Source organism: Pteropus alecto, unplaced genomic scaffold (assembly GCF_000325575.1).
Source record: "Pteropus alecto unplaced genomic scaffold, ASM32557v1 scaffold45, whole genome shotgun sequence".
NCBI classification, from domain to species: Eukaryota; Metazoa; Chordata; class Mammalia; order Chiroptera; family Pteropodidae; genus Pteropus; species Pteropus alecto.
This window is the reverse complement of record NW_006442491.1, coordinates 24,270,387-24,287,427: the sequence shown is the minus strand read 5'-3', so window position 1 is coordinate 24,287,427 and position 17,041 is coordinate 24,270,387. Positions and strand designations below refer to the sequence as shown.

The window sequence follows — 17,041 nt, the reverse complement described above, 5'->3', positions numbered from 1 at the left end:
GACAGCCTGGGCCAGATAGCAGCAAGGTCAAGTGCTTGAGACCTGTTCAGAGGAGATTGGAGGGGCTGGAAGAAGGAGGAGGCAGAGGTCGGGGGAAGGGAGACAGCAAAGGAGGTGCAAAAAACCAACTGTGCACCAAGCTCTACTTAAAGTAAATTCCTACAGATTACCTCCTTGAGTCTCCCCGGCATCTGAAGCTGCTATCTTCACTTTAAGGGGGACATTGAGGAGCATTTGGGGATCTCACCATGTCTGGAGAATACCACTGGTGTGGAGGGTGGGGATCACGCTGCCAGGCCAAGGAAATAAAACAAACTGTCTCACTCGAGATGCCACCATTGTGCCCTGCTGAGAAACACCTTGAGAAATTAGCCACATTTTACAGGGGAGGAGACGGAGGCTCGAAGAGTTCCGGTGAGTTCCAGGCACAGGGTAGATATTCAATAAATAATTGTGAAACGAATGAATAAAAATGGCTTAGACACTTACCTTGACCCCTGGGACAACTCCATACCCCATCCCCGGTCACCTCCCCAAGACGCCCCGCATCCAGAGGACACCTGGGCCTGTGTGAGCGAGCCGTGGCCTCCTCTACACCTACAACCCTCATCTCCACCCCACCCCACAATCACAGCCGAACCCGAATCTTCCTTTCTCTCCTCCTGCTAAGGCTAGAGGGGGCAGAGGAAAGAGGTTCTCAGCTCGAATCAGAAAATCTGGATTAAAATCCTAGCTCCTCAGTTAGGTAGCCTTGGGAAAAGACATCCATCCTATCACTCGTGCTTTCATTTATCCATCCATTCATTTACTCATTGATTCATTCATGCATTCGCTGCGTGTGTGGGTGTGGGTAAGCACTCTGAAGTGGGACAGTCCTGAGCGAGGCCCCTGCTCTGTCATTTACTAGTGGAATGAGAAACTTCCCTTACCTTACTTCCCTTTACCTCTATAAAACAGGGTAGTAACAAGACCTACCTACACTGGTAGAATGAGATGCTCCAGTTGGGCTAAATTCAGCCCAAGTGCTTCATCAATCAGTCTGCTGGTCAAACATCATTGGGTGAGTGTCTACGGTGGACTGTGGGCTGGGATCCAGCATGAACAAGACAGAAATGAATCTCACTTTCAAGGACCTGTCGTTCCAGTGGGTGGTGAGGCAACCCAACAGCCACCTCAGTGCCCGGCACATGACAGTAACAAGTCAATGCCCTCTCGCCCACTCCCTGCTTCCACTCTCCCTTCCCTGATTATCTCCCAGGCAGCCTGTGTGTCATAGGAGGGACCCCCATCGCCTTAACCCTGAATGGGACCAATGGCAAGTGGAAGTCAGGCTTTCGACATGAATGTGGAAGAGATACATTGGGGCCAGGAGGCCAACAGCGGTGCCAAACCCACAAGCGTGGCCAACCCTTTGGGATGAACACCCAGACCACATTCTGCCCACCCCAACTCAGAACCCAGGAAGGATGAACCCCGACCCAGCTCCAGAACCCCGACACAGACCCTTCCAACCCGCCGGGGTCTAAGCGTCAGAGCTTAATTAGCAAGTGGGGGCAGCCAACACCCTCAAACATTCCAGAATCGGGGGCCACTCCACTACTACGATAAAACAGCACAAACACCAATATGGGAGGAAAATGTCCTTTTTATTGGATTCCTGTAGATAGAGCAAAGAGGAGCGTCCACATGCATGCGCGCCTGCACACACACACACACACACACACACACAGACCAACACACACACACACACACAGACCATTTTTCTTTCTGTTTTTTTTTGTCTTGCAGAGAAAGAGAAAGGCCCCAAGCATTCTGTTTCAACCCCTTTCCACAGAAAAGGTGTCCCGTGCTGTGCCCCAGTAAATCTGTGTGACTGAGTTAAAATGTGTTCCCTTTTTTCTTATTAGATGAATTGCATCATTAAATTACATTATAAAAGCTAAAAATGCACCATTAATTTTCAAAAACAATAGTAAATACATCTCATTTCTAATACATGATTCTGCATTTAATTTTTGCCCGGGGCCTTGCCTTTTTTTTTCTCCTACCCTCACTGTCTCCCTTTATGCAGACTATATAAATGGAGCTAAATTGCCAAAGAAATTTTTGCCAAATGTCCGTAATGTGAAAATAAATGAATTTCTAATTGGCTGTTGCAAAAAGAAAAATTACTTTTTGATCTCAGCTCAGCCAAGCAAAAATCTACCTAGCTCTAGGAATAAGATGCAGACACAGTGCAGGCAATAAACAGACAAAGGGCCAGCAAAGTGACTCTCAGCATGAAATTTCTCCTCTCTCCTCCCTGCCTCCCTCCAGCCCTCCAGGAAGTCTGGCCTCAAACAAGCCCCCGCAGAGGGGCCATGCGGGGATCCCGCCCTCCAGTGCTCCAGCTCTCCACCTTCACAGGGACCTGTGACCCGGCTGGAGCATCACTCAGCAGCCCTGAGTTTCCGGCCCATCCCTTCCTTCTCGAGCTCTGCATCCCTGAGCAAGTTACTCGACCTCTCTTAGTCTCCAACTCCTCGTTTGTAAAATAATAATCATGTCTACCTTGTAGGGGCTTGTCAGGAAGTATCGTGGGTTGAATTGTGTTTCCCCCAAAACTCTTGTGGTGAAGTCCTAGCCCCTAGCATCTCAGAATGTGCCTATATTTGTAGATAGGGCCTTTATAGAGGTAATCAAGGTAAAATTAGGAAGGGCCCTAATCCAATATGATTGGTATCCTTATATAAGAAGAAGAAATTTGGACACAGAGACGCGCATAGACGGAAGACCATGTGAAGACATCGGGAGATGACACGCCAAGGGGAGAGGCCTGGAACAGACACTCCCCTCACGGCCCTCAGAGGGACCAGCTCTGCCACGACCTTGATTTCGGACTCCAGGATGGTAAGGATAAAACTGTTCCTTAAGTGTCTCAGTTTGGGAACTCTGTTACAGCAGCCCTAGCAGATTAACACCAAAGTTTTGAGACATCAGCACACGTTGCGGACAGAAACCAGCAAGGTGGCATCTGGCTCTCCCTGCCATCATTTCAGGATTCTCTCAGGATGATCCCAAAAAGAGGAGAGAGAGAGAGAGAGAGAGAGAGAGAGAGATTTGGCGCTTGGGTTTCAGGTCTGACCCGAACACCCAGCTTTGCCTTTGTCTCCAGGATCAAAGCATCATGAGAGCTGGACTACTTTTTGGCACCAAAGTGGTCCTTCTGAGGACCTTCTCTATTCCCACCCCTAAGCATCACGCCTCACCATCTCACTCCCGGTAACCGGCCTGACGTCTAAACCCCTTCGGGTTCAGGCTTCTGCCTCCTACGCCCGCCCTCCTGCATCACACCCCAAAAGGATCTTTTTTTTAAAAAAAAAAATTTGTTCTTTGTGCAAGTTCCCTCTCTTCTCTTTCTTTTTTTTTTTTTCCTTTCTTTTTTCCTCTACGTTCTGAGCCTGTACCCACAGCCTTTTGTATGTCCCCGCTCTCCCAGGATTTTGTAGAACAAAATAATAGCCCCTGCCCCTTGTCTTCCCGGCTTCCATAACAAGCTCAGAGCTGTTGGAGAGGTGACCCAGGGCAGGAGCGCCGAGAGCAGGATCCTAGACCGGGAGAGAGGAGAGAACTTCTTCCCAGACTGCAAGGAGGAGCCAGGTGTGAGGACCAGGACCCCTCACAGCCTGTGACCCTCCATAGAACACCCGAGGAGCAGGGTCACACTCTGAGCAAGACCCGGGGCCCTGTGACGCCCAACCTGGACACAGCTGGGAGCTCCAGGCGGGAGGAAGTCACAGGGTTTCAGGGACTTTTATGAGCTCAGACAAGGCAGACGTCAGCACGGAGAGCAGAATTGAAGACTTGCCGCGGTTGCCAGATGTCACCTGAGTCCCCTTGATTCTGGTAAAAACCCAGCAGGGCAGGCAGGGCCTAGGGACTGACTGCAAGTGAATTTCCAGCCAGTTCAGGGGTTCAGGGGAGCAGGGGTAGAGTCAGATTTAATTGATTTAAAGAAAAGATCTAACTGGGTATTTTCTCCAGATCCGAGTTTCTGCTGTGAGTGTCAAGACAATACGCCCATTGAGAGCCACACCCTAACTCATCGCTGCTCCCTGAACACACAGCTGGTTCCGTCTCTCTCACTCTGCACAGACCGCCCTCTCTGCCTGAAATAGTGTCCTTTCTCTGGCTCCACTGGAAGAGCTCCTACGCACCCGTGAAGCCCCAACTCCAATGTCCTCTCCTCTGTGAATTTATCTCTAGCTGCCCCAGGCGAAGCCAGCCACTCTCCAGATTTCCCAAGGAGTTTCTGGAAGAAAGGGCTGAGTTCCGCGTACCCAGTTATTCTGCCTCTGCGATAAAGCTTCAAGGACCAGCATCGCTCCCCACTTCACTCTCTTGCCTTTTCCTTTCTCTGTCATCAGGCATTGAAATCCACCTCATTTACACTTTGGAAAAAAAAAAAAGCAGGCAAAATAGACACTGCCGTCATCCTCATTTATCAGAGGAAACTGAGGGTCGGAGTGATGAAGGGCTCGGCCAGGACTGCACAGCCGTGAAGTGGTGAGCTGGGATTTGAACTCAACACTCTGGCTCCGGAGCCCAAGCTCACAGCTGCTGCCTCTTGGGAAAATGCCACGGCTGAGTTTGTGTTCAGAAAGATCACTCCAACTGCTTTCCCATGGGCATTCGGTGTGGGGCCCCCTGGGACCTCTGCTTGCCCAGGCTGGGGAGGTGGGGGCAGGGAGGAGAGCTGGAGACCAGACAGGACCTAAATAGAGAGAGGCAGTCAGAACAGATCTGCTTCCCAACCGGAAGTCCAGGATCCAATCCCCCGTCCAAGGGCGCCCCCACCTGGGAGTGGCTCAGATCACAGGATTTGGGGTGGGTCTCTTGGGAACAATAATGTGAGCAGTGTCTGGAGTCATAGGTCCCAAGTTTCCAGGGAGGGATCTGACAAAGGCTGGGCAGGGGTCGCAGACCAAGACGATGGCTCTCCAGCTGGACAAGGTCTGGAAGCAGAAGGCAGGGCATCTACGCATCGGGGCAAAATGGTCAGCAGTGGTGCCAGGAGGAGGTCAGCGCGCCATGGCCAAAATCCCTGAACATCCGCAGACCTTTACCCGCCTGAATGGGATAGAGGTGGAGACTAGGAAGGCTGAGCCCCAGGAGTAACTATTATGCCCTCGTTCCTGCATGGGGGATCCTGAGGGAAGAGGGAGCGGGTGTGCACACTGACCTTCTATTAACTCTCCTTATGAGAGTTTCTGATTCCTCAGAGAGGCTTCTTAGCAGGGCCACCTCAGAGGAGCACAGAGGAGCAGGGCTGAGAGCCTGGCGACCCCGTGTCCCCACCCTGCAGCCTTTCCTTCAGTCCCGGAATCTCCGCTGTCTTGACCAATGTCACTTACAACCAATGCGTTCTGCCCAGTTCTCCACCCTTGAGTTCCATATTCGTCCTGCTCCACACCCCTGCCCTTATAACAGCACCCACCACTCCAGCTGACTTGAGGGGTTGTTATCTGCATCCAAGAACTTCAGGGCAGACCCCAGACTGCCCCCCACCCCCTGCCACCAAAAAAAAAAACACCTCAAGCCCCTCCCTAGCAGCGCCAGCCCTCTGTCCTGAACCGAGCTTGCCGCTGACCCGAGGACCCCAGGACGGCGCTGAAAGCTGAGCCACAAACCGGGCAGTTTGTAAAAACAAGCTCTCTTCCCTTTAGTGTGCATATTAATTACCCCGAAACAGGTGCAAAATCAACCTCGTTTATTATTATTTCTTTGAGCCCGTAATGGCAGTTGCTGCAAATAAATCCCGTTAACCCAGGGAAAGGATTTATGGCCCCAAATTTACACCAGCCGTTTAATCATACACCTTTGCGGCAGACAGACTTTCTCGAGAACAATTTGCCCCACGATTTGTCAGTGGGAAAATGGCCTCATATAAACGTTTGGAGGAAATAAATGCTAATCCAAAGCTCAGTCTTTCATTCTCCTAATTGCCCAGGGAATTTAAAGGAGACAAACTTATTTACTCACAGCAGGAAGTGAGCTGTAATAAAGCATCGCCATTGTGGGCTGACACTGGCCCCTGACAGGGAGGGGGAAGGGGGCCTGGAGATTTACACAGAGGGGACTGGGTGAGAGAGATCTCTGGGCTGAGACAGCTTGGTGGCTCAGAGACTCTCCTGCATTTTAAAGAGGTAAGCTCTTAGAGCTGAGTCCGTGCAAAGCAGATAAATGGCAGGGCCGACTTATCAGTCGTTCCCTCAACCCACTCAGGGCCTGCCTAGCCCCCAAGCTGTCTGCAGGAAGCATTCTGGAGAAAAAGGCAGGTTAAGCTCCCCAAGCTGTCCTGGAGAAAAGAGGAGGGAGACTCAGAAGCCAGCTAGAGGAGCTTGCAGGGAGAGGTACCCATGGCGTTGGCGGCAAGGCCAGAAAGCCAGCATCCCTGCAGGGGGGCCTGAGCTACAGCTTCCACTGTTCCAGGGCTGCTTGGGCATGTAGGGACCTCAGCCTCTAGGCAGCAGACGGTAGGGCCACCAAGTGCTTGTGAGTAGGCACTGTGACAAAGGAGAGACCCAGGATAGCTTGGGTGGGGGAACGGGGCTCACACCTCCACCTCTGCAGGGGCCCAGCGGCCCTGTTCAAGAGTGAGGAAGTCTCCCTGTCCCATGGCAACATAGCCAGGACTGCTGAGAAGTCCTCCTGTAACATACGAACCACGTAACTCTACAAGGTGCCATTCTCGTGGACTAGCGTGAATGACACCACGTATAGTTGTGCAGTGTACAAGCTGTGCAATTGTTCTCAGTGGACTTGTCAGATACTGTCTTAAGACAGAGGTGTCAAGGAGTCTCCCATCCATTCCCCTCTCTATCCCCTGCGGTCTTCCCCTGGGCATGAGGGGACCTTCATAAAGGGATGGAGGACAGGGATGCCGGGGTCCTACCTCCAGACTTACACCCTCCCTACCCAGACGCTGGACTTCCCTCCCTTGTCCTCACCTCATCCCCACTCTCCCCAGCTCTGATTTAATTATATTCCTGCAGATCATCCTCAGAATGGCAGAGAGCGTCTGGGTTGGAATTCAAACACAGCCACTAACCAACTATGTAGCCAGGACACTTTAATCGACTTTTCTATTTCCTTCTCTGGGCCAGATTCTGGACTGGGTGCTTGGGCATTTTTTTTTTTCTTCTTAGCTTTAAATTTTTTAATTGCACAATTAACGTATGAATCTATGCTCCCCATTTAAAATGCCAAATACAGAGAAGCACAGAGTAAAAAAATTACGTTTCCTCTCACTCCACACCTCACCCCCAATTTCTCTCCCTTCTCGCTGATGATCTTGTACACACATGGGTGCATACACACACACACACACACACACGCACACACACACACCTGTATAGTCACAGAAAATATATGGTCTTGTTGTGTGTGCTTATATTTTAACACAAATGAAATCTTACTTCAAGTTACCATTCAGCAAACTTGCCTTCATAACCCAACAGTGTCTTGGAGGTATTTCCATCTCAGTAGAAATAGATCCATCCACCCCACCGTTTTAACCGCCACAAGGCGTTCCACAACATGGAGGTGCCATCGTTCATGTAGCCAGAGCCCCTTAATGAATTCCATTTAATATTTCACTTCACCCAAGAATTTGCCACCGGCACCTCCACCACGTTCTGTCGGTCAAAGCAAGTCATGACGCCAGCTTAGATTCACAATCAGTAGGAAAATAGACTCTTTTTCTTCCTGGGAGGGACTACAAAATACTTTGTCCACAATTTTCAATTTATCACGGTCCACTCTGCCACGATTACTTCCTTTTCTCCCACATTCAAAATACGCTCATTCTCTCCCCACAAAAATTCCATCCTATTATGGCTTCACGCTCAGGCTTAATGTCCAGGGTCTCATCTTCTCTTGGTCAGCTCAGGCTGCTATAACAGAATGTCACAGAAGTTTCTTTTCTCGCAGTTGTGGAGGCCGTGAGCCTGAGGCCAGGGCACCGGCACCGGCAGCTGATGCTGAGGCCTCTCTTCCCGGCTTACAGACAGCCACCTTCTCATTATGTCTTCACAAGGCCTTTCCCTGGTGCGTGTACATGGAGAGAGGATGAGACTTCAATCTCTTCCTCTTCTTAGAAGGCCACCAACCCTATCAGATCAAGACCACTGTATTTCCCACAATTCCATAATTTGACAGATTCTTTTGGTGGTGGTCTTGTCTGGGATGATAGAATCTGACTGTGTAACAACCTCCATTGTTTAGAGCTCTCAGCTTCTTCATCAGTCTACCAGTGTGGCCTGGGGACATCAGCTCTGCCCCCGGGGACTAAATATAGCACAGCATGAAAATAAAAAGTGCTGTAAGTTTCTTTTTTAATGCAGTAGGAACCACTGGAGCTAAGAGGATCTGACACTGGCAGATTCATTAACAGGATTCATCAACAGAGGTATAAAGCAAGGAGGTGACAGTTCTCGCGCTGCACTGCCCTTGCCCACTTGAGTGTGCTAAGGACTCGGCCTTGTGGTTAGAGAAGAGAAAAATGTCATCCAGAAAGGATCAAATGGCATAGACTGATTGAGAACAGTTCAACCAGGAGGAAGAACAGGATTCCTTTGCTCCGGATCTTAACTGCCTTTGTTTTGGAACTAGAGGGTTAGTTCTTTTGCTTTGTTTAAGCCGTAATGTGCATAAGCAGGCTCTATGCTTTGTACCTGCATCTTTTCATCTAATTCTTATAACAAGCTGTATCAGTCGGGGTTCCCCAGAGAAACAGAACCAATATGCATATATACACATGAATTTATTATGAGGAATTGGCTCACATGATTATGAAGCCTGAGAAGTCCCGCAATCTTGCTGTCTGCAAGTTGGAGCCAGTGGTATAATTTAATCCAAGTCTGAAGATCTATGAACCAGGGAATTTGGTGGTGTCAATCTCAGTTCAAGGGCAGGAGAAAATGAGATAAGTTCCCAGCAGAGACAGGGAGGCAGTAAAAGAGAGGGGTGAATTCCTCCTTCCTCCACTTTTGTTCTATTGAAGCCCTCAACTGATTGGATGAGGCCCACCAGCTACTTCACTCGCTCGGCCGATTCAAATGCGAATCTCATCCAGAAACACCCTCACAGACACACCCAGGAATAATGTTTAATCCGGGCACCTTGTGGCCAATCGAGTTGACATAACATTAACCATCACACATGCCTAGGAGGTTGGAAATCTTTTATCCACATTTTAAGGGTGAAAAAGACTGAGGTTCAATGTCTTCTTGGTTTGGGTTCCCCCAGACCCTGCAACTAGGATTCAAGTGCGAGTTGATTAATGTGGAAGGCGATCCCGGGTGAGCGAGAGAGGAGGTGAGGCAGAGAAGGAAAGGAACCCAGTAAAGACAACATGACAGAGCAAGTTGCAACGTGGGCAACCGGTTCTCCACATACCTCTGAGATGTCCCCCACCGCGAAGGTGGGGCAGCTGGGCTATTTGTCCACCAACTTCTGCCATTCGCTGAGGACTGCTTCTAGATCATTAAGTCTCCAGTACTTGTGGCTTCCCTTGCATTCTGACACCCCACAACCAGAAAGATGCCACATGGGGCAGTGGCAGGTGTTTGCAGAAAGCAGCTTTTGGCCTATGAAGTGAGTGTTATTAAGCAGGTATAGGTGAGGGACCAATAGCAGCTACTGTACACAGGGAGGTGGCTTGTACACATCACTTGGCTAGGGTGCGACTGAGAAGGATTTGAATCCAGCTCTGCCAGGTCCAAAACGCTCCATCTTAACCATGCTGTTGGGAAGCAGAAGTTTCCAGATTGAGATGGAGAAGGGGATGGGAGCCGCCAGCACCAAGGCAGACCCCCAATGGAGGCTGTGGTTTGAGGAGTGAGTCAGAGCTCCTCCTTCAGAGCTAGCTGGAGGGCAGGGGAGGCCAGCATTTCGGGGAGGCCCAAGGTGACGGCAGAGACTTGGGTCGAACAGACAGAAAGGACAATCTCATGATCAGGGTCCGTGAAAGACACCGGTGTTGACAGCTCCAACTTATGGGCACTGGCCACTGTCAGGCCCTACAGGGACGCAACTGCCATGCGTCATCTTCAAAGGGGCCCGGGAAGAGGAACAGTCACCCTCATCTTGCAGGTGAGGATGCTGAGGCTCGGACGATGGTCCAAACTCATGAAGCGTCAGAGCTGGGGTTTGAAACCTTTCATTTGTAATGGTGAGGAATATGTGCCGAGCTCCTCCTGAGTGCTGTCCTAAGCGCTGCGGATACAGCAGCAAGCAAAGAAGACGTCACCCTGCCCTCGTGGAGTTTGCAATCTATGGGGGAGACAGACCATAGTAATTAAACAAATAAATGGCGTGTCAGACAGCGCATGGTACTAACAAAATAATAATAATAATAACACGAGATACGGTGACAGTGTGTACCAGGTGGAGGCAAAGACACGGGGCGCAGAGCCACTGCTGGTTTATCGATAGTGCCCAGGAAAGGCCTCGCTGACATGTGACCAGCAGCAAGTGAGAGCACCTGGGCACAGGACATTCCAGGTGGGAGGTATAGCTGGGGAAGAACAAGCATGTGAGTTGGCTGGAGTGGGACAGGAGCCGGGAACAGCAGCTGGAGGCAAAGTCGGAGAGGAAGATGGGGAGGTGAGGAAGATCAGGTAGGATCCTAAAGGAAAACCAGGCAAAGACTTGACTTACCCTGAATGAGAGCGAGGTGAGGGCATGATCCGATTTCCGTTTTCACAGGGTCCCTCTGGATCGGCACCCTGCACAGCCGGAATCCCTTGGCCAGGCTGGGAGCTCTGGTTTAAGGCAGGAAAGAGCTTCCTCCCTGCCCACCCCAGCCAGGGCACCCTGGCCCCCCACTTCCCTAGTCCCGCTGGGTTCCCAGCTCCTGGCTGCTCTCTTCACCCTCCCAGCCCATCAGCCACCCTCCCTTCTCCTCTTCCCCGGAGTCACTCACTTCCCCAAGACAAATAGCAGCTTCTTCCTGCCCATCCATCACTGCTCCTGGGCCCATCCATTAGCAGCCGCTTCCCTGTCCTGCCCCCAGCCCCACCGTCCTTGCTCAGGGACGGGGTCCATTGATCAGAGGCCCATCTGCCGCTTGTCACATCCTGGCAGCCCTGATAACAGGAGACAGAGCTGTTGCTGGCCAGGCCAGCCCGAGGCCAAGGGAGAGATGAAATTGCCCCACCCCCAGGACTGGGGATAAGGCCGGCCTGGACTGGGAGGGGATAGTGGGAAGGGGTCAGCGTAGGCCCTCCCCAGCCAGAGGCTGCTGTCTGGGGTCATCCAGGGCAAAGTGGAAAGGGAGTTCCACAAGGCAGGTGTGCAAAGGCTCCCAAGCGCCCTTCCACATCCCTGTCTATTCCAACCGGGGCGTGCAAGGCTGAGGAGGGGGAGCCTGATCAAAATGTTGAGGGCCCTTCCCCTCCCGAATCCAGCTCTCTCCAGACTTCTCCATCTGCCTCAAATCCCAGGCCAGACCTGAATTTGGCACATTCCCCCAACCTGACACCTCTCTGGGTTTCTCACCAGAAGCCCCAGCCCGGATGTCTTCACTGGCCCCTCCGGGTTCTCTCACCAGCCTCCTTCCCTTGCTAGGTGACTGAAGAAGACAGCCCACATGACCTCTTGCCCCTAGCTGTATCTGGCTGTATTTGTACAATGGGAGGCCCTGGAGACCTGGAGGAGGGAGGAGAGAAAGGTCGGGGTGCTTATCCCCCGGCTTCTGCTCACGGCCTCCACATTCATTTCATCATCCCATCTGACTGGATCAGTCCTTCGCTCAAACAGGTCCCGATCCCCACTGCCCAAAACAGCGGAAACGACCTTCAGCTGCCCGCTCCACCCTTCTCTCCATCAACTCCTCTCTTTGCCCACAGTCTCCATTCCCTCCATTCGGAATGCCTTCCCTACATTTTAATACAGATAAAGGTATGCCCGATCTCCTTAGAAGATGAGCTGCTAAGGAAGAGAAATGATTTTGCGGGAGGAGGAAAGAGAAAAGTCCCCTTGGGAAGGAGGCGGGGACGCTGCCGTGGAAGCTCCGGGCTTCCCGGCTCCTGCCCAGGAACGTGCTCCTGCGGCTGCACCCATGATGCCTCCTCACCTGGGCAGGCATTCCCAGGCTTCTCGCTTCCTCTCCCCTGACCCAGCCTCCTAGCTATCCCTCCCAGACCTGTTCCTTGAGCAGGTAGGAACAGCCACTGCCCTTCCCTTCACATGCCGTGTTCCTCAGGGTCAGTTCCACTCCTGGGCCCAGGACCCTGCCCGGCTGTCACCCAGTCTCACCTTCCACATGCGGAGTCCATGGGACTAAAGGGTCATGTCCTCTGAGGGCTGACACGCTCCTCTTAGATAATGTTCCAGATACCTGCACCCCAGCATTCTCTGCCCAAATGTCCCCAAGCTCACTTCCAAGGTCTACACAGGCCTCTTCCCAGGTTGATCCTCCCAACACGAGCCATGCCACGAGCCTGGGGGTGCTGACTGAAGAACAGCAGTTGGGGGGTGCAGTCAGAGGTCAGATGTGGGCTGGGGTTTCCACCTGCATACACACCGTGTGAGGGCGGAGCTGGAGCACGAGGAGAAAAGGGTGGGCCGAGAGCCTGCGGTTCCATCTGTGCTTTTGCTTCAGGCCCTACAAATATGTGGGGTGAGCCTGTCTGGGGTCAAAGGTTGCGGTCAGCATCCTCTTTGCCCTCCAAAGCTGCTCTCAAACTCTATCACCCCTCCGCCTTCATGTAAAATTCCCCGTATTTTTGTGGCTCACTTCACCCATCTCTGCCACCGGGGCCAGCTACGTAATTTTCAGGGCCCAATGCGAAATGAAAATGCAAAACCTCTTGTTCAAAAAGCAAGAAAAATGCGCCACTGAAAGTACTAAAACATAAAACTTTTTCCTTTCTTCCACAGTCCCTCTGTCTTTCCAGGGCTGTGATGGTGTTTTTATTTGCTATTTAGTGTCACAATCCTTCAGGCACAGGGACTCTCACTAAGCGAGTGCAGACCCTCAGGCACACATGCTCAACCCACCAACTGCCAGGATCCCCATCCTGCCAGCTGCTGGGCTCACGCACCATGCACCATGCCTGGGGATGTGGGGGTCGATCTCCCCTTCCCACAGGCCCGCTGCCTGAACCCACATGCAGGCAACATACGGGAAAAACGAAGCACTCAAAAACCGTTAGCAGATATTATTATGGTTGTTGTCGTTTGCTGTTTACTATAGCTCAGTGGTTTCCAACCAGTGGCGATACAGTCCCTGGAGGGGCATTTGGCAAAGTCTGGAGACATTTTTCATTGTCACACTTGCAGAGAGCAGTGCTCCCTCGTGGGTCTGTGGAAGCCATGGATGCTGCTAAGCATCCTACCTTGCAAAAGATAACCGCTCCCCACGCCCACGACCAAAATTATCTGGCCCAAAATGTCAGTAGTGCAAAGGCTGAGAAAAGCTGCAGGCATAAGTTCGTTCTATTTAAGATCATCCATTTATTCATTGATCATGGTGGGGGTGGGGGGTGCGGGCGGGGGAAGCGTCCTGTTCCTGCAACTCAGGTTTCTACCACGAGGTGGCACTAGTGAGTCTCTTGCATATGCCGGTGGATACTTCAGAGCCCAGATTAACAAATTACTCTCTTCCATTATGCATTTCGCTCAAAAGCCACGCCCTGCAAAAGAGCAAACCAGGCACAAAAAGCTAGATAGTGCTCCCTCTAATTACAGTATATTACAGATCACCGCCACCCACATCTCTCCTTCGTGACTGAAAACATTTCTGGTATCATTCCCACTTTACAGAGAAGGAAACTGAGGCTGACAGAAGCGGTTCTCCTCTCACACCAGGTGCCTCCCTAATGGCGGTACCACCTCGTTGCTGGCCGGGGCCTTCCTGGCCCTGAAGGTCTGGTTCCGCTTGATTTGAAGCCCTGATTTCGCAAACTCTGAGAGTCCAGACCCCTCCCTGTGTTTGGGGAACCCCCCTAGAGCTGACCCCCTCTGGCCTCTCTCTGTCTTTGTACCCTGTGTGCATCTATCTGGGCGCTGGAGCCTCATCGCCTGAACCAGGTGGTTCCCAATGTGTCTGCACGTTGGGATCCCCTGGGGAGCTCCAGAAAGTTCTGCTGCCTGTGTTTCACCCCAAGGTTGTAAGTTAATCAGTAATGTTTTAAAGATTCTCAGTGTGCAAATAAGCCTGGCAGCCACTGCCTTCACTGGCATCCTTTAAAATAAATTTCATTCTTTTCAAGCATTTCACTACTTTATAAATTTTTCTGAACACGTGAGGGAAAAAGTGAGGGATAATCTTCCATCTCTGGGAACCACACCTGCTCACGCCTGCTTCCATACCCCCTCTTCTCCCTCAGGCAGGCAGAGTCCCATCTCTACCTTATCCTGGCAAAGCAGTCACCCCACTTTCAGGCCCTGTCATGGCTTAGGATCTGTCGCAGACAGGCTTGTCAAGGAAGTTTTTTTTCCCCCCATAAAAGTGCAGTGCTCTTTCTGAAAATAATTCAGACAAAACAAAATTTGTCACAATTATTTATAAAGTAAAATGCCATCCAGAACAGAGGTTCTCAAACGTGGTGGCATGTGAGCAATACCTGGTTTTCTGAAACCCCGATGCCCAAGCCATGCCCCAGACCAATTCATCAGACGGACTCGATTTCATAGTGTAGCGGTTAGCACGTCTGCTTTACGCGCAGAAGGTCCTGGGTTCGTGCCCCAGTGGAGCCACAGTCCCTGGTCTACAGCCATGCCACCCTGAACAAGCCCGATGTCTGATCTCGGAAGCTAAGCAGCATGAGGCCTGGTTAGTACTTGGATGGGAGACCACCTAGGAAGACCAGGTGCTGTAGGCACAAAAAATAATAATAATTTAAACAAAAAAAAAGAATCCTTAGGTACAATATTGCTAAAGCCACCAGGTGCTTCAATGTGCGGCCAAGTTTGAGAACCGCTGGTCCAGACCCTGCTGCTTTATGTGTGGTTCCTGGGCCAACAGCGTCAGCATCACAGACTGCATCAGAATCCGCACTTTCACAAGATGATGCCTGTGCACATTCCATGTCCACAAACACACTCTAGAACCAAAAGCAAGTTGATGCACACACCTGGGTACAACCTGTCCCCTCTCTGCAGACCTTCAGCCACTACCTGTTCCCTCTCTGCAGATGTTCAGCCACTAACGATCTTGGCCAGCTCAAGTTCACTGCCTGCTGCCCTCGCGCCCAGACCCCCTCCTGGAAATGGTGCTGTCTGAGGATTGCTTGGTCATGGGAGCTGAGGAAGGGGAGATGGGCTTTTCATAAGCCACAGCATTTTCCAATCATCTTCCCTCATTCATTTATTCTTGGTCACTCAGTTCGTCAATGAATTTATATCGAGTGTCTCTTATGTTCCAAGCATGGTGCTCAGTGCCGCGTGTGCCACAAGGAAAAGGACGGATACTCCTGTCCTCGTGGATCTTACTTTCTAATGGACATTCAGGCAAAACACATGTAAACAGCCAAAGCAACTCTTTAAAAATCGCAGGTTGTGCTGAGTGCTGAGGAGGAAACCAACAAAAGATTGAGATAAAGAATAAAGAGGGCGCTCACAGACCCTTAGACGGCGTCCAGGAACCGTCTGACAAGGGCAGGGTCATCTGGAACCTGCCATGAGAGGTCGCTGGCCCTATGAAGCGCAGGGAGGATGAGCAGTGGAGGCAGAAGGCGTGGCTCAGGCAGAGGTCCCTCCACGGGCAAGCGTCGGGTGCTCTAGAAACATGAAAGAGACCGAGGTGGCTGAACCAGAGTGATCCAGGGGCGGGCAAGACGGAAGGATTGGAGAGATGGGCAAGGAACAAGGCCTGGGACGAGTACGAATTTTATCATATGTGCAAATGTGGGGGAGTGATGGGATTTTAGTAATGTCTTAGAAAGCTCCTTCTGGCTGCTGGGTAGAGAAAGAGCTAGAAACAACCTGGGAAGAAATGACAAACTTTGCAGCCAGGCTACCTGGGTTCACCTGTCAGGGCCTGCCCCCTTCCCACCTGCTCGATGCCGTGATGTGGGCATCAGCAAAGGCAGGTGGGTAGTAGAGGAGAACTAGACATTCTCAAAGGGTTAACTGAATATCTGCTGTATTTTTTAAAATGCCAAATTAGACAAAGAAAAATGAAAAGGCTTACTCTCTGGAACCTGTGTTTCTTACCTGAGACAGACAGCCAGAAAAGCCTTTTAGAAGACATGCACCCATTTACCTGCAAACAGTGAGAAGAAATGCTGGTTAAAAACCAGCTTGAAGGGTCTTCATCTCAGGACCTCTTCTCTCTGTGGAGCCTCCCCTCCACCCTGCCTCCAGACAAACAAGCCTGAAAACAATTACAAGGAGGGAACCGCAAGGTTCAGTGGATTCCTAGCAGGGCGGCTGTATTACACAGCAGGGCACAATTCACATAGAAGACCATGTGGATGGCGCCCCCTGGAGCTTTGCAGCCGTACACAGAGATGCTGATTAGGACATGGGGTCTAGCGAAAGAAGGTGGCAGAGAAGCCAGGTTGACGTGCTTAACAGTTGGATGGCAAAGGAAGGGAAAGCACATCTTGAGGAAGTCTAAAGAAATGACTGAGAGTGACAAGAGATGGTTTGAGAGGGCTGTGGGACTAGAGAGAGACTTTCTTCAAGTTGGGAGAGTCTTGAGAATGTCTAGATGTTGATGGGGAGGACTCAAGAGAACCTTCGATAAATCAAGAGACGTGAGAAAAACTGGCATGTCGTTGGGAGTCCAGCTGGTATTTCTTTGATGACAAGTTTATCAGTCAAGATTCTCCAGAGAAACAGAACCAATAGGATATGGAGATATAGATATATATAAAGTAAGAGTTCTTGTAAGGAATTGGCTCGTGTGATTATGGAGGCAGATCGGTCCCAAGACCTGCAGTCAGCTAGTTGGATGGAGACCCAGGAAAGCCAATGGTGCAGTTCCAGACTGAAAGCCAGCAGGCTCAAGACCCAAGGGGAGCCAATGTTTCAGTTCAAGTCCAAAGAC

The 17,041-nt window shown here is 51.1% G+C and overlaps 1 pseudogene; it reads left to right on the top strand.

Moving 5' to 3' along the window:
- Positions 1-14,754: 14,754 nt before the first annotated feature.
- On the top strand, positions 14,755-14,870 carry LOC112471295 (annotated as a pseudogene).
- The last annotated feature ends 2,171 nt before the right edge of the window (positions 14,871-17,041 follow it).